This window comes from Phacochoerus africanus, chromosome 5 (genome assembly GCF_016906955.1).
Source record: "Phacochoerus africanus isolate WHEZ1 chromosome 5, ROS_Pafr_v1, whole genome shotgun sequence".
NCBI classification, from domain to species: domain Eukaryota; kingdom Metazoa; phylum Chordata; class Mammalia; order Artiodactyla; family Suidae; genus Phacochoerus; species Phacochoerus africanus.
In genome coordinates this window covers 7,332,735-7,355,934 of record NC_062548.1, presented here as the reverse complement: position 1 = coordinate 7,355,934, position 23,200 = coordinate 7,332,735, and positions in this window count along the sequence as shown.

Below are 23,200 nucleotides of genomic sequence, written 5' to 3'. Positions count from 1 at the left end.
GGTCCATGTCATGTCGTTGCCTGCCCCCTCAGAGCATTCGGACCCTCCATGACACAGGCCTGGATGCCCAGCCTCATGTCTCCCGCAGTCTCAGCTTGTGTCCTGTCCTCCAGCCGCAAAAGTCAGCTTGGCTCCTGGTCCCTAAACTCATTCCATACACCCCCACCCATGCTACTGCCTATATCGTTCTCACCACCTGTAATGCCCACCACCCCTGTCTTTGCTTCTCAAAATTCTACCTGTGCTCCAAAGCTCATCTTGGATACTGCATCCCTCACAGAGCTTTTCTGATCCTGTCAGCCCAGGGGACATCTGCTGGCAATGGGGTGAGACCAGGGAACCTTACCACAGTTACCCCCGCCCTCCAGTCCTGCTCACCAGGACCCTGCCTCTGGGAATGATGAGACTTGATATCATATGATACATCTCCCTCCTTGAATTCAGGGCGACTGCTGTATCCAGACATGATCGTCCCATCTTGGTGATACCACCTAGTGTCACAGTGATTTGTGAACTTGGCTTTGAGGAGTCTCTTTTGACCGCTGGGCTGTGTGGCTTAAAGAAGGCTGGCTACCTGTCAGGGCACAAAGAGGCTCCATGGACATGGCCTCATGGCCTTCACCGGGGCACGGTGCTCAGCCACACACTGTAGCTCCACACAGGAACTTTGCTGGGGGTCTCAGAAGGGATCGGCCTTAGGCCTGTCTCTTTTAACCACTCACAAGGCTAGTGGGGAAAAACGACATGATATATTTGAGGAGGAATCAAACTAACAACATCAACACAGGCCAAACCACCTCCTTCTATCTAATTAGCACACCCTATAGAGAGCTAAACTATAAGTAGAAAGTGGCTTAGAGAGCCAAGAACCAGAGCAGAAGGGAGCCATTAAAGCACTTCTGAAATCAGAGCATTTACCCACATCAGGTTCTGTGTATCAGTCAGGTTTCTGTAGTGGTGATGCTGCTTAACAAACCTCACGGCTCAGTGACCTAGAACAACCTTCACTTTCCATTCGCGTGTTTGCAGGTGGACTCTAGAGGCTCTATTTCAGGCTGTAGGTTGGGTTCAGCCTAAACCTACATGGGTTGCCTCCATGTGTGTCTCATTCTGGGACCCAGACTGAAAGGGTTACTGGGGAAAACTCTACTCCTGGAAGATGGCAGGAGCATGAGGCAGGCAAACCACGTTAGCCTGTTGAAAGCTTGCTCACGTCGTGTCCACTAGCATTCCACTGGCTGAAGCAAGCCAAGGCCAGAGACAACCGGATGGGGGTGGAATCCCTCTCAGGGAAGCCTCAACAAGGACGGAGAAGGAAGGACTGTGTGCAGGTATGCAAACTGCCACCTACAGGCGGCCCAGGAAGTGCCTCTGTGCCACAAGAATGTCCCTGCCTTGAGGACTGAACCAGACGCCACCAAGTCTCCAGGCAGTGCTGAGACAGTGGGGGAGGGGGTCCTCTCCAGTGACTTTGTCTCTGCTCAACACTTATAGAAAGAAGTTATGCATTAAATTCAATTACAGTCCTGCTGACTGAGGACTCTCTTAAGGTGACTCTGCCTCCTCAGCTCTGATGCAGGAGGTCTAGAGTCCATAATTCAGCCCTCCAAGGTGAGTCTTCTTCCCCTTCCTGCCCTCCTCTTTTGTGGTGCTTCCCTACAGCCCCGGCAGCTCCTCCATAAGAAGGCCACGCCTCAAGGGCAGGGGCCGTGTGTTATTCATCTTCGAATTTGCCATGGTCTGAATGCTTGTGTCCTCCCAATTCATGTGTTGAAACCTAACCCCCGCAGGTGACGGCATTAGGGGGATGACTAGGTCACGAGGACAGAGCCCTCGTACACGGGGTTATAAAAGGGCCCAAATTGGAATGAACCTGACCGGGGAGACGAAAGACTGCTGTGCTGAGAACGATAAAGCATTGATAAAGCAAACTGAAGATGACGTAAACAAGTGGAAAGACGTCTCATGCTCTTGGATTAGAAGAATTCATATTGTTACAAGGGCCGTACTACCCAAAGCAATCTTCAGGTTTAATGTGATTACTATCAAATTACCCATGACATTTTTCACAGAACTAGAACAAATAATTCTAAAATTTATATGAAACCATAGAGGACCCAGAATTGCCAAAGCAACCCTAAGGAAAAAGAACAAAGCTGGAGGCATTACTTTCCCAGAGTTCAGACAATGCTCCAAAGCTATAGTAATCAAAACAGCATGACATTGGCACAAAAACAGACATATGGATCAATGGAATAGAATAGAGAGCCCAGGAATAAAAACGTGCACACCTACAGCCAGTTAATCTTCGACAAAGGAGGCAAGAATATGCAATGGAGAAAAGACAGTCTTTTCAGCAAGTGACGCTGGAGAAATTGGACAGCCTCATGTAAATCAGTAAAATTGGAACACTCCCTCACACCAGACATAAAAATAAACTCAAAAGACCTTAAAGACTTAACCATAAGGCAGGACACCATAAACCTCATAGAAGAGAACACAGGCAAGACATTCTATGATGTAAGTTATACCAGTGTTTTCTTAGGTCACTCTCCCAAAGCAATAGAAATAAGAAAATAAATAAACAAATGGGACCTCATCAAACTTACGAGCTTTTGCACAGCAAAGGAAATCATAAAACTAAAAGACAACTTACAGAATGGGAAAAAATATTTACAAATGACGTGACCAACAAGGGCTTAATTTCCAAAATATACACACAGCTCATACTACTCAATAACAGAAAACAAACTGTCCCATCAAAAAAATGGGCAGAAGACCTAAGCAGACATTTTCCCCAAAAATACGTACAGAGGTCTTTGTCGAAGAAGCCGATAGACACATGAAAAGATGCTCACCATCGCTAACTATTAGAGAAATGCAAATCCAGACTTCAGTGAGGTACCACCTCACAATGGTCAGAATGGCCAACATGAAGATGTCTACAAGGAGCTCCCTTATGGCACAGCAGGTTATGTATCCGGCATTGTCACCGCAGCAGCCTCAGTCACGGCCGTGTGGCTCAGAGGGTTACGAGCCCAACTAGTATCCATGAAGACACTGGTTTGATCCCTGGCCGTGCTTAGTGGGTTAAGGAATCAGCATTGCCGTCAGCTGTGGTGTAGGTCGCAGACACAGCTCAGACCCAGCATTGCTGTGGCTGTGACTGTGGCTGTGGCATAGGCTGGCAGCTGTAGCTCCGATTCGACCCCTAGCCTGGCCTGGGAACTTCCAGATGCTGTGTGTGTGGCCCTAAAAAAGAAAAAGAAAGAAAGAAAAAAGAAAAGATACATGCACCGCAGTGTTCATAGCAGCACTATTTACAATAGCTCAGACTTGGAAGCAGCCTAAATATTCATCAGTGGATGAAGGGGTGAAGGGGTGAAGAAGATGTGGTATATATATGTACACAGGGGAATACTACTTGGCCATAGAAAAGAAGGTATTAATGCCACTTGCAGCAACATGGATGAACCTAGAGGTTATCGAGTGAAGCAAGTCAAAGACAAATGCCATGTAATATCATTTACATGTGAAATCTAAAAAAAATCATACAAACTTGTTTACAAAACAGAAACAGACAGGCATAGAAAACAAACTTACGGTTACCAAAGGGTATGGTAGGGAGAAGAAGAAGAGATAAATTAGGAGTTTGGGGCTATTTTTTTATGTGTATAAAATAGGTAAGAACGAGGTCCTACTGTACAGCCTAGGGAACTACGTTCAATATTCTGTAATAAACCAAAAGGGAAGGAACATGAAAAAGAATATATGCTTTTCATATAGACACTACACATGCATCTGTATAACGGAACCCCTTTGCTGTACACCCCAAACTACTAACACAACATTGTAAATCAACCACACGTCAGTAAAACATTCCCTTCATGGCTCAGCCGTTAATGAACCTGACTAAGATCCATGAGGATGCGGGTTTGATCAGTGGGTTAAGGATCTAGCTTTGCTGTGAGCTGTGGTGTAGGTGGCAGAGGCAGCTTGGATCCGGCGTTGCTGAGGCTGTGGTGTAGGCCGGCGGCTGTAGCTCCGAGGGGCCCCCTGGCCTGGGAACTTCCACATGCTGCAGGTATGGCCCTAAAAAGCGAAAATAAAATAAAATGAACTAAAATTAAATTAAATTAAATTAAAAAATAAATAAATGAGAAATAAGAAAAGTGCCCTAATAAAAGAAACCCCACAGAGCACCCCAGCCCCTTCCACCACGTGAGGACATAGGGCGAAAATGCTGTCTGTGAACCAGGAAGCTCTCACGAAACACTCGATCTGTCAGTGCCACGATCCTGGACTCGGCAGCTTCCAGAACTGTGAAGAAGAGTTGCTTGTTGTTTACAAGCCGTGCCGTCTCCGGTCTCTTGTTATAACAGCCTGAACGGACTCACGGTTTCCCCACTGCCTCATCACACCCACGTGGAACTGAGCATTGGCTTCCAGGGGCTACCGCACAACGGATGAGGCAGCACCCACGTCCATTGCCGGTGTCACCACGAAGCTCCCTGAGAGGGATGGTGTCTGGGTCACCAGGGTGTCTGTCGCAGAGAGAAGTTTCACAAAAAGTGGTGAATGAGTGAATTCCGGCTCCCCCACCCCCCACCCCATCGTCAGCCGACAGTGGCTTTCCCACTCATCTCTGCTTCTCAGCCTGACAGCCTGACAGTGTTCAAGGGCGTCGCCTGTGCCATTGTCCCAGCCCGGACGCTGCCAAACAGGCACTTCTCTCGGGAGCACAGAACAGAACGTTCTCTCCCCAGCACATTTTCCCCCTGGGTTTCCCACGAGCCTTCCTCAGACTCAACAATGGCTGGTTCAAGGCCGTGGGTGAGTCACGCTGGCTCTGAGCGTCCATTAATGGGGGCCGTTGCCCGCACATCACACTTGCTGACGAGGTGGCACTCTCACTGTTTGCTTGGAGACCAACAAAGAAATAGCCTTGTGGCTCCTGAGCAGCCAGAATTCCAGCCCCAGCCCCACCTTCCCCAGCTAATTGCCCAGCCCGCCGCAGGCTTCTTCCCCAGGGCACACCCACAAAGGCTCTCCCAGCCTCAGCGCGCCACCCTGATCAGGCGCCACCCAAGGAGGCCACTGTGTCCTCTCCGTCTCTGTGCCAACAGCGCTGTTTCTGCGGGCAGGCACTGTGCCTGCTGCCCGAGCACCATTCAGAAGCAAACACTTGAATCTCCACTGACTGTTCTGTTCAGCTTTTACTTTTTTTTTCTTTGGGCTGCACATTCAATATGGGAGCAAAATGTGCCCTCTTCATCTCCAGATCACTGGCGGGGAGGGCGGAGCGATGCATCCTGCTACAGGGGCATTGCCTTTCCTGCTCCTGTCTCCGAGGTTAATTGGTGTCCGCCGGGTCTGCTGGAGCATTTTTAACAGCATTTTGCTGGTCAGGGGGCATTTTTGGATAAAAGGAAATCAGATAGAAAGGAGAAACCACTTTCATCCCCCCCCCGGGGGGAGGGGGGCCCTTGGGGACTCAGCTGCTCCTTCAGCAAAGAGGCCAAGGGGACCACACTGTGACCATGCATCAGCTGAAAGGCCTGGTTCCTGCCATCAAGCTGCTCACGGCCTCACCTACAAGAGGGACAATGACACAAACAAATAACTGCCCCCAGGTGGGAGCCCTTGATGCACCCCAGAGGAAGCAGAGGATCCTGGGGCGTTTCAGTCTCACTTTTGCAGGAGGGTAAAGAATCCAGTTCAGATCAAGAATGGCTGTCAGAGCACCCTTGGGCCCCTGGCGACTGGAATGGAGGGAGAACACGGTGTTGGGGCAGCAGCAGAAGCCTCTGCTCCTCTTGGATTCTCCTCACCCCTTTCTTCTTTCCAGAGGTGCCCTTGACACAGCACGGTGGGCAGCAGCTGAGAACAGGATGGCAAGTGTGAGAGCACTTTCCAGCTTCCGATTTCACACCTGATGTCTTATTAATCCTCACCCCTCTTTCATATAGGTGCCATCACTGTGCCCATTTTATAGATGAGAAAACCGAGGCTCATTGAAGGTGAAGGATCTGTCCAAGGCTGTTGAACAGTGAAGTCAAGGCCCACTTTTGTCTTGGGTCAGCCCGTCCCAGGTGGATCATTCCTGTTGTCCCCCATGCAGGAGGGAAGGTGATGCCGTGACTGTGGGGCTGTGCTCATCCACGGCCCCATGAGCTGAGGGGCACGCCCCGCCGAAGCCGCCGTCACCCGGGAGGAGCAAGCCATGACCAGGGTTGCTGGGGAACCACGGCCTCAGCTTCTCAGGGCAGGGAGGGGTCCCTGGGCCTCTGGTGAAGCCGTGTTCGGGCTGGTTGTCAAGGGCACGGCTGATGATTCTGCTCGGGCAGCTCATTAATCCCCATTAACTTGGCTACCTGGGAAGTGTGCCCCCGACCCCCTGCCAGAGGAGCCCCTCCACCTCACCCCAAGTTTTTGCTTGTTTCCAAATTATCCACATCCCGCCACTGCTGCAGTAATTGGGGGCAAACACTTCAAAACCTTGCGCTGCGTGAAGATAAAACATTTTTCAAAAACTCTCCTCTGACCAGTAGTGCCCATAATGGAATCAGAAAAATGAGCTCCTCTCACTCATCTTTCAGACGCATCGCCAGGCTCCCGGCTGCTTTGTCGGGGAGTCGTCTTGTTGCCGTTGAGTGTGTCTTGTCTAACACCCAGCCAGGGTTTGGGGGTGGGGAAAGGAGTTGGACAGAAATAAAGAGATCTGGGCTCCTTTTGTCCTGTGCAGACAGATGCCCGAGAACTTTCCCGTGCTGATGAAAGGAGAGTCGATCTGATCACGAGACTAGTCTATTAATTTAGTTAAGCCTACAAAGCAAGTTCCTTCTCCGACTGTTTTTTTCTTTCTTTCTTTTCTTTTCTTTTTTTTTTTTTATGATAATTGCTGCAGTGTCTGGCCCTGACAGAGAGAAGCTACCGCTCAGCATCAGAAATAGTTGTGGTGCCAATGTCCTAATGACACAGGGATGGCAGCCTTCACGGAGGAAAAAAAGACGAATGTCAATTAGCACATACTCTTGAACACGCGCCAGAAACGTCTCAAAGCAAAAGCCAGTAGCCATGGATCAAGAGTTCCTCCAGCACACATTTTTTTTCTTTTGTTTTGTCTTCTTTTAAATTAGCCAACCTAAATATATATAAATAGGAGCTCAGACACCTCTCACACCCCTCCCCCCTCCCCCCCATCAATGAGTGGTTCCTCTGGAACTCAGGACCTCAGAACTCGGACATTCTCAAAGCCAGGGTGGCCTCCAACGTCGCAGAGTTACTTAATGATCTTTAAATGCCATTGGCCCAGCCGTAATTCCTCATCCCTGGCCTGAACTCTTTCCTCTCCCCTCCCCTGCACAGAAGAGCCATGCCTCAGTGGTTTCTCCTGGGAGTTTGCTGGTCTTCAGTTCTGCAATGGAAGGAATGTCATTTGGACCCCACCCCACCCCCCAGGACCCCCGAGGTCCTGGCCGCGGCCACCAAAGTGGGCATCCTTGCTTGTGCTCCCCAGTGCCCTGTGCGTCTCTCTCCCCCAAGCTTCTCGTAGAGATACTTTCCTGCCTGGGGGAGATGGGGCAAGCCCTGTTGGTTGTCATGGGAACCAAGATTAACTGGGCACCCTGGATTTCAGGTCTGATGTTGGCAGCATGCCTCAGCAAGGGTCTTCAGCACAGCTCCCCCAGGTGACACAACTTTATCAAATGTAGAATGCTGATCAGCTGCCCGACTCCACCCGGCACTTCCTTCCCCATGTGTGGTCTTAGGCTTTTCTCTAGTGTGGTGCAAACCCTGCAGGAGTGGGGTGTAGCCCCCTCTTCTACCTAAGGCAGGATCGAGTAAACCAAGGGGAGCGTCTGATATTATCTGAGACAGAAAGTACGCTTGGGGTTCTGTTCTCTTCGGACGCTGCTGTTGTTTCCACCAGCCACACTGAAATCAAACAGAAAAATGCAGTTGCTCACAGGGAACCAGGAAGTCCTCACGCCTCACCTGGTGTGGGCAGAAGGACAGGCAGATGTTCACACACTGTAATTGCCTTTACCCAGGCATTGACCATGTGGACCAGACAGGACAGGGTCCCTGAAAATGCTGCCAGTTAGTTACAAGGGGCAGGGAAACGTGGGGAGTCCTTGAGAACAGGACACATGTCCTGCCCTTCGTTCATTCTTCATCCATCCCTCTGTTCATCCAAACATCCACCCAGGGTGCCTGTTTGGCCCTCACGGCAATTAGCATAACACCGAGTCCACAGTCGGGGGTTAATTATGCTGGTCAATGAAGAACCTGCCAAATAGACTGTGGACACAATGCTTGCCAGAGCCTCATTGCTGCTCTGATGCACGCCTCCTGTTTTGTGGGCATTATTAAAGGCATAAGCCAAACCCTCTGTTTAGTATTCTCCTGATGAGATACCAGAGAAACTGTGTGGAATACAACTGATAGGAGCCAACCAGACGCAACTGAATTTTCCCTGGGAAACTTCTCACCACTGATCCCCAGTCCCTCCCTGGAACTTTGGATCGTCTTTCAGGAACAGCCGTTGAGGTCTGGAGAGGCGAGAGCAAAATAGATCCTGATGCCCTGGACACCCAGAGGCCCTGACGTAGGACCCCGCGTGGGTCCCTGCAGCCTGCGTCCCTTCAGCCCCAAGGTGAGGGCCCAGCCTTCGCTGTTTGTCTGCTCACCATTTCCACTGACCCCACGAGTCATCAGAGTAGGGTATTTGGATCAGCCGTCCTCCTGGGCTCCAAGTTCGCTTCTCATCGTCTATAGCCAGCGCATGGCATATGAGAAACGGAAAACTGTCTGAATGTCTGGGCAGTGCCCGTCATTCGCTTGAAGCCCTGATGGATCCTGGGCTCCTTATACCCATAGACAGGTCTCCGCTGGAGAACAGTCCTCTGTTGTGGCAGTTAACGACATTATGTAAAACCACCTGACCCCCTGTGTCCACCGGTCCTGCCCCAGAGCTAAAATGAGGGTGGAAGGAGACCAAATCTCATTGTCTACATGCTATCGCAGAGAGAACCCTCTGGAAAAAGGAATTTCCCTGCAGCAGAGCCTCCTTAAGAGGCCATCAGAGGCATCGCTTCCCTTGGTTTCTCTGGAGGCCACCTACCGGGGCTGTTCCTGTCCTGGGGGTTGGGGCGTGGCTTAGCAAGTGGTGTGGATAATGCCACAGCCACCTGAAGCACACAGCCGTGTCGTGACAACAGCCGCTGCCGTGTCACGCTCGTGTGGCGTATGCCAGGCACGAGCTGAGCTCGTGGTTTTAGTTCATTCTCGAGACGACCCTGTGGGGTGGAGACCAATATCCCCACGTCGCATCAGGACACGAGGCTCAGCTCAGTAACCTGTGGAACTTCAGCCAAGGTTGTCGGTGCTCGGGGAGCTGTACCCGCCTCTCGTGGGAACGGAGACTGGAAGGGAATGTACAAAATAAACATAGCGGTGTGCCAGCTCCCGCATCCCCATCCAGGCCCTGCGTCTCTGCTGTCCCAAGTGCACTTCGGCTCTGAACTGTCACCCCCCCACCCCAAGACCATCTCCTGCACCTCTGTCCTCTAACTGAATTTTTAAGCCAGATACAAATACCTTGAAGGTAACCTTGACTCTTGGCCACCCACTCCATCCGCTAGGAAATCATTTCTGCCTTGACCCAGCATTGCTCGCCTTCCCCCTCTACCCCTCTCCTCTTTGACTTGTCCCATCTCAGCTCCACAGCCTGCCAGACAGACAGGCCCTGGAAGCCCGGCTGCCTCCAGGCTCGGTGCGGCTCTCCAACTCCTACTCCATTAAGACTCCCCACTGAGGCTTTATTGTCCAGCCTCAGTTTACCCCATAGTCTCATTTTTCAACTCCCACCCCTCCCTGTAAACACAGCCCACCTGTCCCCATCCCCTCCCACTGTGTCTCCGTTCTTCAACCACGCCAAGCCCTTTCTGAGCTCAGCGCCCTCACCCCTCCCAGGACAGCCATTGCTACTCAAGCTTCTCTCTACCTGGGTGCACCTGGAGTCACCTTCCTGAGTGTCTCCCCTCCCCAACTTGACCCTGCACTTCAGGGATTAGAGGCCACCACCCATCTTTGCTTCATCAGCGTCTGGCTCGCTGAATGGCTGCTAGATAAGTAAGGGAATGCAGCAATCAAGAGGAGCCTGTGGGCACTCCCCGAGCCAGGACCTGGGTGAACTTGAACCAGTTCCAGGCAATAAAGGAGAAAATGCACGGAACAGCCTGAGGCTCTGAATTAACCAACAGCCTTCTCTTTGTCTGCACCCGATGAAAGTGGAGGTGATGTGCCCTCTGGGTTGGAGGAGGCTGGGTGCTAATCGAGTGCCTTGTCAAACATTCTCGGTGCCTGAGTCTCTCTGCTTAGGTGAGTTGACTTACAGCCACGACTGCCCAGGGCCTGGTGCCTCCAACTCCAAGAGCATCCAGGCAGAGGCACCCACCTTCCCTCCTCCCATCTGCCAAGGGCCCCTGTACCTGAATTAATTAGGCAATTAGAGGCCCTGATGCAGGCTCTGTTTCTGGCTGCACACTTCTGCTGGAATTGAGAAAAAATGTCCTCCAGAAACTCTCGAAGGCACTAAGTCCTTTGAGAGCCTCTTCAGCTTGTTGTTTCACTCCCTGAAAGGCCAGAAATGCATCCCTGCATCCAATCAGAGGCTTTTCTGCCTCAATGAATATGCAAAGCTGTTTGTTCAGTCCCACGAGTGGAAAATAAGCCACAGGCATCCCTGGGGGCTCTGCTGGCTGTCCAGCAGCATCCCCCTCCCAAGTGCATCATAGGGCCAGATTCCCATGAGGCACCGAGCTGTCCTCCTGTGCGTGGGGCAAGCTCTGGCCATCTGGACAGTCAGGGTGATCCCACCCCCGAGCCTCAGTGACGATTTCAGGTGCCTCAGGTCTCAGCGGGTCCTCCCAAAGCATTCCTGGTATCACCTTGGGAATGGCCAGGTATTCCAATGCGGAGCAATGACACATAAGGAAAATTTGCTGGGAGCTTCCTGGGGAAAAAATTTTCCTTGCTTTTCCAAAACAGCTTTAAGAGGATATACAGCAGCAACTGTGAGGGTTGGAATCCTGGAGGCCTTTTTGCCACCATGAGGGAGGCTGCTTACGGACCAAGCGCCTGCCCTGGAAGGCAGAGACTGAATCAAAACAGGGAGTTTGATAACATTATTGAGCTGCTGAATCAAACCAACCCTGAAATCCACCTTGGCTCTGAATCCTCCTGGCACATGAGCAATCAGTTCCCTTTGGTGGTAGTGATAGTGTAAGACAAGTTTTCTTTTTTCCTCCAGTCCTAAAAATTCAATCCAGTGGAAAATGCTGGAAAATGGCTTCCTACAGAGGCGAGAGCTCTGCACTAAGACAAAAATCGGTGTCATCCTGAACCTCCAGTCTGCCTGTCAAGAAAAGGGGTAATGCCTCAACCTTGCAGCGTAGTGGGAGGGCAGGTGTGGTCATTAAAACGTCCCTAGCACACAGAAGATGCTCAAGAAATGGTATTTTCTTCCCTTGCCTTAGGCCACTTCGAGAGTCAAATATTCTAGGATTTCATTATAAAATAATAATAATGGTAATTGCCTTCCTTTCCTGAAATGGCTGCATCTAGGGTCAAATAAAAAGGATGTGCAAACACTGAGAAATACAAAAGCCTCCACTCAATGAAGGCACGAATACTGTGGACTCAAAGGCACTCAGTGGCTGTGACCCGTCTAGGTTTTTGCCACCCCGCCGCCGCCTCCGTGAAGCTGGTCCCTATAGTTCCCGCCCCCGAGCTCCTACAGTCCCTCTAGTTCTCCTGAGACCCCCGTCGCAGGTACGGTAACCGCACGCTACATGCCTGTATCCTGACTAGATACTAAGGGGACGTGACCGCGTCCGTCTCTGCCCAGATGTATCCATCTAGTATGTAGGACAGAGGCTGGCCCTCGGTGAACAGCTCTCTCAGAGACTGCCAAGGTCACCTTGTATGGCGCCTTTGGCAAACTAGAAAAAAAGCACCCCTTTTTTCAGCTGTTCGTCAGCGGGCAGCAGTCAGGCCAGCAGACAGTTCTCCCAGCTGCCCCATTAAGGTCGTGGTGACATCCTAGTTTCCACACCCGCCGGTGGTTGCCTGCTGTCATTCTCTAAGGGCAGCCACCCGTTTCTTTCCTCTCTTGGTCTGCCACAACTCCGTTTCCGGCACACGTCTCTCCTGGTTGTCCCCCTACCCCTCCACCCCCACCTCCACCGCAAACGCCAGAAGGATGGGAAGCTGGATCTGGGGCTTCGAGCATCCCTAGGCCTCCCCACTCAGTCTCTTGCTTCTGTTTCCCTCCACGCGTCAGCTGCTTCTTCTCCTCACACCGCCGATGGGCTTTTTCCTTATGAAAGGAAGATGCTGAGCCGTGAACTCACATTCTCACAGCTTAGCAGCTCAAGAGAAAGGAATACTCCTCCTCTGGCTCCACATTTTAAAATCCCAGGGAAGCAGTTTGATTGGCCAGCCTGAGTCATGTGACCCCCCCCCCCCCAGACCAAGCCCTGAGTGAAGGTGCTGTGATTGGCAGCTCCACTAGAATGGCCCTGTGGGCATGAGTTTGCCACTCAGGGCTGGTCCCATGTAGCCCAACAAGCACCTGTCTCCCTTCTTGTTTCCCTGCCCCTCTCCTCACACAGCAGCCCTCAGTTGGTGAATCAATAAGTGCCATGATCTATCTGTTCTTCCTGGCACCCCTTTCTCACAGGACCATCTCCCAGCCCAGCACTTCCTTGCTTCTCACACCCAAATCCTAACACCCAGTCCCCCGAGGCTTAGAAAGGCTGCAGACCCCTCCCTGCCTGCAAGAAAAGAGCCACTCACCTCCGGAGACACAGGTTGCACACAAAGAGATGAGAAAAGCAAATTGAAGAAGAAAAAAGGCAAATTGAGACACACAGAGGTCTGAAGGCCCAGCAGGGGCTCAGTGAATTACACTGTCTTCCTCTTTCGGTGGCCGGAATCTTTGACAGCAGAGCCACTGAGAACTGTTATTAAGTTTCTATCCCAAACGTCTCCCCCAACGCCCACTGCGGTGGCCCTGCCTCACCCTCAGTTACAATCCTCTTCTAATATATCTTTCTTAGGAATCCACCTCTTCCAGGCACTGCACCAATTGTCAGCTTCTCAATAACCTGGCGCAAACTCATCTCTCAGGTTAGATGGAAGGGGAGCCGAGCTTTCCTCCCAACAGGTACGTGAGTCCGGATGCCGCTAAGTATAAGGAAAGGGGCTCTCCTGGGACCAGGGGCCCCCAGTGGGGGTTCTGAGAAGCCAGAAAACACCCTGAAAACCTGTGGCCCTGGGAAGAAGGATGTTGGGGACGAGGCCGGGGACACTTCTGTTTGAGATATTTGTGATGGCCTGAAGAAAAGGGGAATTGTTTTGTTTCGTTTTGTTTTTTAAGTAGGAAGCCGTCTATGCTCATGAGTTCAGGTCAGAGACTGGGTTTGTACGTTTCACGTTTATAGACTAGGACGTAAAGCAACCCTTTGCAATCTTCAACTCATCTCTTGTCACCCCCTGAGAGTGCCAATGACAGGGCCTGGGGCAGAATCAATGGGCCCCCCTCCTGATAGCAGAGGTCAGCGAGGGGCCCCATGGCTCTGAAACCTGCAGCCACTGGGAGTCAGCCCCCCACCCCGGGCTCTGCATAAAGAAAATGCTCACAGTCCCTTTCTGCTGAGATGGGGAGGGAGAAGCCAAGTCGGACGCCAGAGGCAACTGCAGAGTCCGGGTTCAGGAGGACCCACCCCTCCTCTTCCACCCTTCCCTCGACCTTCCTGGTCCTAGCGCCCCCCGGGGCCACTGTGTCAAATTAGCCACCGAGAGGTCTCTGTGCCATCCTTGTTCATTTAATTAAAAGTCACATTTTGTACCAAATAGGTGCAGATGGTTAATAAATAAAGGGCTAATCAGTGCCTTTCGTTAGCGAGGCTCAGGCAAACCCAGTCACTTGTGCACAGCCTTCTGGTGACCGGTCTCTGGACGCAGGCCTCTAGGAGCAGTGAAACTACTCTCGCCCTCCCAAGTTCCTGAGGAAGGAAACGGACTTTTGGGATTTGACCCCCATCTTATGGAGGTAATTATAGCAGAGCTTTTCAACAGCATGAAATTGATTTAGCCTTCCACCTCCATGTCCCCCCAAAAAGGACGAACCCAAGGAGAGAACGACAGGCGGGTTTCCAAACACTTCCTGTGAGCGAGCGGCTGTCAGACCCTTCCTCTCTTGCCTCCCAGGCCTGCCCCTCTCGCCTCCGCCACGCCTGCAGCGTCTTTGCTGGGTGTGGGCACGTCCCTCCCAGCCTCTGCCTGCCTGGCCTCTGGGCACCGCCTCTGAGGATGAGCAGTTGGCAGGTTCCTGGCCATTTGCAGTCACTGCTAATATCAAATCTCCTCCACAACCAAAGTTCCAGGAAGCCGCAGAGAGCTCTGTCCCCCTCCTGGAATTTCACTTGGCTCCAGCGCCCAGATCATCTAGAAGGGCAACAGCGGCGGGCCAGGCGCGTAAGCCATTTGTGGTAAAAGGATCCGGATGTGCAAATGGCTGAGCTCCCTGACATGGGATTGCTTTTTCCACTAGATGGAAACAGATTTTTTTTTTTTTTTTTCCAACTGGCTGCAGCTCCATTCAAGGTATTACAAAAAAAACTTCTGGTGGCACATTATATACACGGGACGTCTTTAAAAGAGAAGGCCTGCTTGGTGCGAGGCCCAGCCTGATGGACACGAGGCGCCGATGTTCTTGTGTGGTAGCACCAAGCCCGTTCTGGGTGCCGCACCTTGAAGGCTGAGCTGAAGAGGAAGCCCGTGAGGAAGGGAGACTTCGAGGCAGGGGAGGGTCCCGGAGATAAAGATCCCTGACAAGGAGGCCGGAAGAGGGACTCATCAAACACAAGCAGGGTGGGGTGTTCCTGGGGGCCAGGCTAGATCTGGGGGCTGGCCGTAAAGGTCCTCTCCAGTCACCTGTTAACCTGAGCAGGGACCCAGGTGATGGGCCAAGTAGGCAGGTGGAAGTGGGTAAAGCCAGAGGCAGGGAGGCCAGCGAGGAGGTTTCCTTGTCAAACATTCATGTAGTTCCTACCGTGTGGTGATCACATGCCCAGCCTGGAGATGCCACAGAGAAACAAGCTGGACCAGACTCCTGCCTCTCTAGGGCTTCGGTTCTCAGACAGACGTTTATGGATCATAGAGGATTTGTTTTTTTGTTTTTGTTTTTGTTTGTGTTTGTTTTTGTTTTTTTGTCTTTTCTAGGGCCGCACCCGCGGCATATGGAGGCTCCCAGGCTAGGGGTCTAATCGGAGCTGCAGCCACCGGCCTACGCCAGAGCCACAGCAACGCGGGATCCGAGCCGCGTCTGCGACCTACACCACAGCTCACGGCAATGCCGGATCCTTAACCCACGGAGCAAGGGCAGGGACCGAACCCGCAACCTCATGGTTCCTAGTCGGATTCGTTAACCACTGAGCCACGATGGGAACTCCCATCATAGAGGAAATAAAGAGCAGGGGCAGGAGGCAGGAGCTGGCCACCGGGGGCGTTGGTTTTTGCTCCAGCCAACAGGGAACACAGTGCGATTAAGACCTTCGAAGGAATGTAGATCCATGACAAAACCACGCCTTTCCCTTTCCCAGGGCGTGCGAGCCGGGGAGGGTTGACCCCTCCAGAAACACACCTTCGGCCCTTCAAGTCCACTTGCACTTCCCTCTCCACTCCCTCTACCCGCCTCCAGTGACGAAAGGAATCGAGAATTTCATCCTCTCTTCTCATGAAGACCTTCTAGAATGAGGTCTGAGCCTTTCCCTGTGCTTTTTTTTTTTTTTTAATTGCCGTTTAAGCTCACCCTCCTAATCATGTGGGTGCCCCATGTGGGCAGAGGTATTTTAAATGCAATGTAGACAGAGCACAACTGAGCCATGTCTGGATGTCACTTTTTTAGCCACACAAAAAGAGCAGGGCCTCGTTGGTACTGCGGGTGATTAAGCCTCAAATCTGTTAGAGCCGAGATCTCAGCAGCTGCCAAAGCAATCACTCCGTTAAATAACAGGGCCACCAAGATACCATTGCCAGGAGCTCCACCCAACCGCGGGACTGTGTAAAGACTTCAGATCTATGACCTCAGCCTGCATCCACCCTGTCAAGCCCCGTCGCGGTGGGGATCTCACCAGGCATATCCCTCAGGGCTTCTCTGCTGCTTGGGGAAAGTGGCTGTGTTCATTTGTGCCTTTGATTTCTGGGCCATTTTGTGGTTTGGGGAACCTCTGGTTGAGGACGCAAGGAGTCATTGGTCTGTTCAGGCCAAGGGTTCACACTGAAGCCTGCTTGTCCCCACCATGAGGTGTAGTTGTACAAAACAAAATTCGGGCCACACCAGCCTCCAGTGGCAGAGGAAGGGTTCAGGAAGTCCTGATTCCTTTTAGAAGTGCATGTGGGAATATTTTCCCTGTTGGATGGAAAGGGGAAACCAACTCGGGGTACCACAGTTCAGTTCTGGCTAACTCAGAATTCTGTGCCACCCGGCGTCTGCACAGACCCCACAAGTGAAGGGCTTCCCCAAAGCCACCCTTATTTCAAATACCAGCCACACTTCCAAGGGTCCCCAGCCACCTGCACTTCTGACCAACTGGCTACAAATTTGGGGATTTTCGTAACCTCCTCGTGTTTGATAATTCTCTAGAATGACTCACAGTTACTGAGTTATTCACCTGTTCTCATGAGAGGCCTTATCCACCCAGCTGGACTGTTAATTATCCAAGGCCACGAGCAGCTTCAGAGAATTTTCTCATGAGCGCTTCACCAAAACCAAGGTAAGAGGTGCTAGGACTGTCTCCGTCATACAAGGAAGAATTACATTATATACACAAGATAACATGTGTAAAGCTTCTAGCACTGGACCTCACACATTGTAAGCCCGAGAAAAAAATTACTTGTAGGAAACTGAAGCCCAGAAAGGTTAAGTAACTTCCCCAAGGTCACACAGCTATGAAGAGGCATAACTAGGGTTTGACAATAAGCAGGTATGACGGCAAAGGCCATACTCTTAACTAAGATTAATTGGCATCTACTATGTGCCGTACAGGATTCTGCTCTTGGGAATCTGAAACTGAGCACTGGAGGCAGAAATTCAGAGGTCGGCATGATTTAAAGCAAATTGCAATGAGAAAGTATTGCAAAGCTGCTGAAGCTAGGGAGGGGAGCAACGGGGGGCCCTGGAGATGGCATATGAGGTGGGCCTTGAAGAATGCGTATGAATTTGACAGAGATGGCAGAAAGAGGCATCAGAGCAGACGGAATAGCCCAGGCAAAGGCACTGAGACAAATGATGCTGTGTAAGAACCAAGATGGGGACTCATCCGTTGCAGCAGATGTAAAGGCTGGGCAGGAGGTGCTGCAGGGACAAGGCCCTTGCGCGGGTGCCTCCAGATCACAGATGACATTGGCCATTGGGCTGAGGCATCTGTACTCTATCTTGGGCCCGGGAGGAGCAGCCCCCTCTCCAAAAGGGCAGATGTTTGATCCAGATGCCGATATGCTCAGAGCTCTTTCCTCAAGACAACCTGGACCCAAAGCATAGTGCTCAGCCCACAGCCACGTCCAACCAGGGTGGGCAACCGGCCCTGCTCGGGGGGCACCATGCCTACCACCTCTGATGCCACCTGGCCTGTGGTGCTGGGCTTTTTTTTTTTTTTTTTTTGCTTTAGGAAAAGAAGCCATCCGGTTGCAAATGCGCTGTTGCTTGGGTTCCCTGAATAAAACCGCAAGCACGGAAGGGCTGTTTGGGGGTTTTGTTTTGTTTTTTTTTAAGCCAGGCAAATAGGCAGGCAGGCAGGCAGGCAGGTAGGTAACATAATTGCCACGGGTACTGGAAGCCAACATTCAACAGCATTGCTTGACAACACATCAGAAAGGAAGAGAAATCAATCTTTCTTAACACTAACGGGTGAGACACAAACGTGATGAATCTGCTCATCACCAGGAAGCTGCAATCTTCTGCTCCGCAATTGTACTTACTGTTCCCTGGGTCCCGTGCTCTTCCACGTGTCCCGCAAACGGCTCCGTCTCTCCTGCTGAGATCCGAAGGACGCGCGCACGTGTGCCTGGAAATTCCAAGCATCCGCGTTCTGCTCAGAGACCCACAGAGCTTCCTGCGTTGACCCAGAGAGGGCCTCACATTGTATAGGATCAGGAAAAGAGTTGGTCCCCCCCAGCTTGCATTTAATTCTCTTGCCTTGGGTCTCGAGCTATGAAAACTTGATAGAGTTCCTTCACAGACCTCTCCTGGGACCCTCCCATGCTGGCAGGTGTTCCACCTCAGAATTTGTGCGCCTTCCTTTCTCAAATTGGAGATTTCAGGTCTCTCCTTGCTGCGTCTCGCTTGGGCCAGCGTAGAACAAATTACCTTGGCAAAATACGCCCTTACCAACTGGTAACACTGCAGGAAAGACACTAAATCCACACGTGAAATCAATCTGCTCGGAATAGTTTGAAGATGATCCAGAAATACTGTGCTGCTGGCTAACCTCGTCCATCAATACAGCTGTGTCTGGGTGTCTGTGCACCTTCTTCCCTCACAGCAAAGCATCTCAGCGTGAGGGCTCGCCCCCACAAGGGCTCAGGGAGAGCTGGAAATGGAGAAGGCAGGGAACAGGGGAGGGGTGGGAATGCTTCAATCCTGCAACCGATCATTTTGCAAAATAACGTTGAACTGATTCAAACCTCTGGTTATTGATTCTAAACTTTTCTTCCCCCGACGCAAACCAAGAAAGAGGCACCTGGCCCGAATTCAGCTGGTTTTCCTTTCAAAGTAGCCTTGGTCAGTAGGCATGACCTCAGACTCCGAAATCAATCCCTCTTATGGGAAGGCAGAGGAGAAGTGCAGGAAGAGGGCCCGGGGAAGGCGCAGCGCGGCAGCGGCCAGCTGCCCCCGTGCCGTGACCGGCAGCCAAGGCGCCTTCTCCCCCCAGTCAACCCCCCCCACTCCCCGCCCCAAACTCCATCAGGGAGGCAGCCAGGTCAGGGTGCGCCTTGTCAAACGGATAAGGGAGCCGAGGTTCCGAGCTTTGGATTTCCGCTCCTCCTTTATAACAGTACACAGGGTGCACGTGGCTTTAGACTCCGCCTGGTATTTCGTGGGTGCCCCCTTGGGTACTTCCTGTAAGTCTGTTTGTCCTGACCCGGCCCTTTCCCATCCACTCCCTGTGGAACGGGTGGGCTAATGAAGGAACTGATCGGAACGTCGAGGATAGGGCATCGGCTGGCCCGTCGCTCAGGTATCCTCTGGACGCTTCACCATAACTTTGACATTTGGAACAAAGACATGCTCAGCGGGAAGAGGCAATTTCAGACTCTTCACGACTCACAAACACCTCCTTCCAAAAGCACAGTATAAACTTTTTGGAAAACGCCTAAATAAAAAGAGACATAATCCCTGCCTGGAACTGAATTTTTTTTTTTTTGGGGGGGGGGAAGGGGGAGGTGTAACAGCTCTATCACGAATCATACTAATTCTACTCTAAAATTACACTTGACCCCTCAAAGCTGTCGATCCAGTTGCATCCCTCCAGACCGTGATTCAGCCCTTCTCAATGCTAAAAATGTCATGTTTCTCTCCGACAGCTTAAAACAAATTGATGTATTTATATCCTACCAATCTGTAAGTTCCCAGGGTGTGAACTGGTTGTTTACTTTAAAGAGCAGATACAAGTAAGAACTCTGATCATGGCGGTTCTGCACTGAGGGTTGAGTACCCGGAGCTTGCGGGGGGAGAAGGCCGCCCTTGCCGGCCACGACTGAGAGGGGCGAGGGCCCCACCCCTCTACGGCGGATCCTTTCAGATGTGGGCATGCCCTCCTCAGATGCCAGTGGACGATCGTGGCTGGCTTCACAGAGCCCCCGCTGCATGTGCCAGCCCTATGCTAAGCCCGTCTCGAAGGAGGCACTTCCTCCTTCCAGCAGCCCTTCAGGTGGCTGCCGGCATCATTCCCAAGGTACCAAGGTGGAGAATGCAGCTCAGAGACACGGAGCTGGGACGTGCAGGGCAGAGTCCCTAGGCACCCAGCCTCCCCAGCCACCCCAAGCCCAGACCTGTAACCTCTGTACAAAGCTCACGCGAACTCTCTGTGTTCATAAGAAAAGATCTCTGTTCCGCAGGGCTGGGTCCCACCTGGGTGCTGTAGCGCAGAGGTAAACAGACAAGACCCCACTCGCCCGTCTTCTTGCCTGAAGGACCACACTCTGAACAGCCTGTCAGAGAACCCATGTTTCGCTGACTTCTCCGCGAGCTGAGTCACACCCAGAGTTTAGTTCACGTCTTCATTTTCGCGCATGCAGTTAGGGTCCTGAGTGATGGGCAAAGCGTTGCCTTTTGTTTTTCTCCCTCAGATGTTTTGGTCATTTTCATTTAGTGAAAAAAATGCACCCATAACACTGAAAACTGTATTTTTTTAATAAAAGTGCATTCGTGACATGGCGCTTACTTGTTTGCAACTTCTGTTTGCAACAAAACAGGAATTTATATGTCAGACACCAGAGCTTCTGCCCCCAGAGGCTGCAGTGCTGCCTAGAACTGTCACACTCTGCTTACCAAATGCCACACCAACCCCCTCGGGGGGCATCGCTCACCGGACACAGGGCAGCCCAAGGACAGCCAGGGCATGTGCTACAGAAAAAACCTGTCTCTCAGAGTTCCCGTCGTGGCGCAGTGGTTAACGAATCCGACTAGGAACCATGAGATTGTGGGTTCTATCCCTGCCCTTGCTCAGTGGGTTAACGATCCGGCGTTGCCGTGAGCTGTGGTGTAGGTTGCAGACGCGGCTCGGATCCCGCGTTGCTGTGGCTCTGGCGTAGGCCGGTGGCTACAGCTCCGATTCGACCCCTAGCCTGGGAACCTCCATATGCCGCGGGAGCGGCCCAAGAAATAGCAACAACAACAACAACAACAACAAAAAAGACAAAAAACAAAACAAAACAAACAAAAAAAAACCTGTCTCTCTATGAAAAGACTCAGGTCCAGAACCAGAGGCCCGAGCAGGACTCTCAGCTCAGCCACGGCTGGACACCACCCCACCCCCCGGCAGCCACACCACCCAGACAGAGTCAAGCAAGCCCACTGCCCTCACCTCTTCAGAAGTCACAGAGGAGGATGGCAGGGCTGGGCGCGCTTGCCAAGGGTGCAGCCAGCGTGGGAACCAGGCGGCCCAGGGCCCAGGCCAGAGCAGCAGGGAGGCTCCAACAGCCTGATAACAGTTTCCAAAGCATCACATGGACACAGCTGTCCCATGGATGGTGGGAGAATGCACAGTAGACCAAAGAATGTTCATTAAAATACGATTTAGCAAAAACACAGGTAGAATCTAAACTCAAATGTGCCGAGTGCAGAAAGGTTGAGCTGATGGACTCATGCCATCTATTTATTTACCAAACACCTGGTCCCCGACAGGCAGGTGCTGTGCTTGGTGCTAGGAATGTAAACCAGCATGGGGATTCGGGCACCTGAAGGCGCTGGGCCTGTGCAAGGCAGGAGCTCAGTCAACTTCAGCCAGATGGATTTATGAATGAATGAGTCTAATAGAGGAAACCGATTCTAAACATCTAAATGCAGCCAGGGTGGGAAGGGGATCTGAACTACAGAGGAGAGAGAAGTCAGTTCAGTCTGTGAGCAATCCAGTAAAGCTGCCTGGAGGTGGTGACGCTTGGTCCAAGCCTGAAAAATTGAGGTTTTTTGTTTGTTTGTTTGTTTGTTTTTGTCTTTTTGCCATTTCTTGGGCTGCTCCCGTGGCATATGGAGGTTCCCAGGCTAGGGGTCTAATCGGAACTGTAGCCACTGGCCTACGCCAGAGCCACAGCAACACGGGATCCAAGCCGCGTCTGCAACCTACACCACAGCTCATGGAAATGCCAGATCCTTAACCCACTGAGCAAGGGCAGGGATCGAACCCACAACCTCATGGTTCCTAGTTGGAGTCATTAACCATTGAGCCACAACGGGAACTCCGAGGAGAGTTTTCAGTCCTGAAGGAGACTAGACATCAATGTACATGTGTATACCCAGAAGGAGGGGTGATATTTCTGAGAAGCCTGTGCAAGACCAAATAGAATCAGACCTTAGAACATGAAGGCATTTTTTGAAGATTAATCTGCATTATTACTTTTTAATTTTATTAATGTAGAGTTGATTTACAATGTCATGTTACCTTCTGCTGTACAGAAAAGTGACTCAGTTACACACACACACACACACACACACACAAGTATATTCTTTTACATGTTATTTTCCCTTATGGTTTAGGACATGATATTGACTGTAGTTCCCTGCGCTATGCATATAGTAGGACCTTGTTGTTCATCCGTCATATATGTAGTAGTTTGCATCTGCTAAGCCCAAACTCCCAATCTTCCCCCCACCCCAACTCGCCCCCTTGGCCACCACAAGTTTGTTCTCTCCGTCTGTGAGTCTGTTTCTGTTTCCCAGATAAATTCATTTGTGTTGTATTTTAGATTCCACATATAAGTGATATCATATGGTATTTGTCTTTCTCTTTTTGACTTACTTCACTTAGTAGAATAATCTCCACGTCCATCCATGTGCTGCAAATGGCATTGTTTTATTCTTTTTTATGGCTGAGTAGTATTCCACTGTGTATCTATGTACCACATCTTCTTAATCCATTCATTTGTGGATGGACATTTAGGTTGTTTCCATGTCTTGGGTATTGTAAATAGTGCTGGTATGAATATAGGGGTGCAGGTATCTTTTTATAGTTTTGTCTGGGTATATGCCCAGGAGTAGGATTGCTGGGTCATATGGCAACTCTATTTTTAGTTTTTTGAGGAACCTCCATACTGTTTCCATGGTGGCCACCCCAATTTATTATTCCTACCAATAGTGTAATTCCTTTTCTCCACACGCTCTCCAGCATTTATTACTTGCAGACTTCTTTATTATGACCATTCGGACCATTGTGAGGTGACACCTCATTGTAGTTTTGATTTGCGTTTCTCTAATAATTCGCGACATGAAGCGCCTTTTCATGTGCTTGTGGGCCATCTCTATGTCTTCTTTGGAGAAACACCTGTTTGGGTTTTCTGTCCATTTTCAATTGGGTTGTTTGGTTTTTTGTTCTTAAGTTACATGAGCTGTTTGTATATTTCAGAAGTTAAG